Source organism: Condylura cristata, unplaced genomic scaffold (assembly GCF_000260355.1).
Source record: "Condylura cristata isolate star-nosed mole 26May11 unplaced genomic scaffold, ConCri1.0 scaffold00058, whole genome shotgun sequence".
Taxonomy (NCBI): domain Eukaryota; kingdom Metazoa; phylum Chordata; class Mammalia; order Eulipotyphla; family Talpidae; genus Condylura; species Condylura cristata.
In genome coordinates, this window is record NW_004567159.1 from 665439 (window position 1) to 665964 (window position 526).

General features: G+C 79.1%; 1 protein-coding gene across 1 annotated transcript in view; it reads left to right on the plus strand.

Annotated features, from left to right (window-relative positions):
• Nucleotides 1-526, plus strand: part of MORN1 (MORN repeat containing 1) — a gene marked incomplete at its 5' end in the record, with an annotated part of 10136 nt that overhangs the window by 2271 nt on the left and 7339 nt on the right. The window lies entirely within an intron of this gene.

Sequence of the window (526 nt, forward strand, 5' to 3'; positions counted from 1 at the left end):
GGCGCCCCGTGGGGCCCACCCCGACACGGACGGCGGCTCCACAGGTGGGCGCGGGGGGACCGGCCTCCCCCTCTTCCCAAGGGGCGCCTGGCCGCGCAGTGGCCGCGGGCAGTGGGGGCCCAGCCTGCGTCCTGCCGAGGGCGCCCTGCCTGGCCCGAGCTGGCCACCAGGGGGCGGCCGGGCCCCACCACTGGGCTCGCCTGGGGCCGCCGGGCCTCCTGGTCAGGACCGGGGTGCTGAGCCCGCCGAGCCTGCCTGCACTTCAGAATGTTGCTGTGGGGAGAAGGCCGGGCGCGGCCCACTGGCCCTGCCGCGCAGCGCCGGGTCTCCAGAGCCGTCTCCCTCCCAGCTGACGCCCCGGGCCCCCTGGGCTCTCCCCTGCCCCGCGCCAGTCTCAGGCCCCCAGCCGCCGTCCAGGTCCAGGCAGGGCCCGTGGGCGGGGGCAGGGTGCGGCCTTGTGCGCCCTGGACAGTGAGGGGAGGGCCCAGAGACCGGCCGCGGCCCCGTGCTGGCCAGCGGCCCTGTG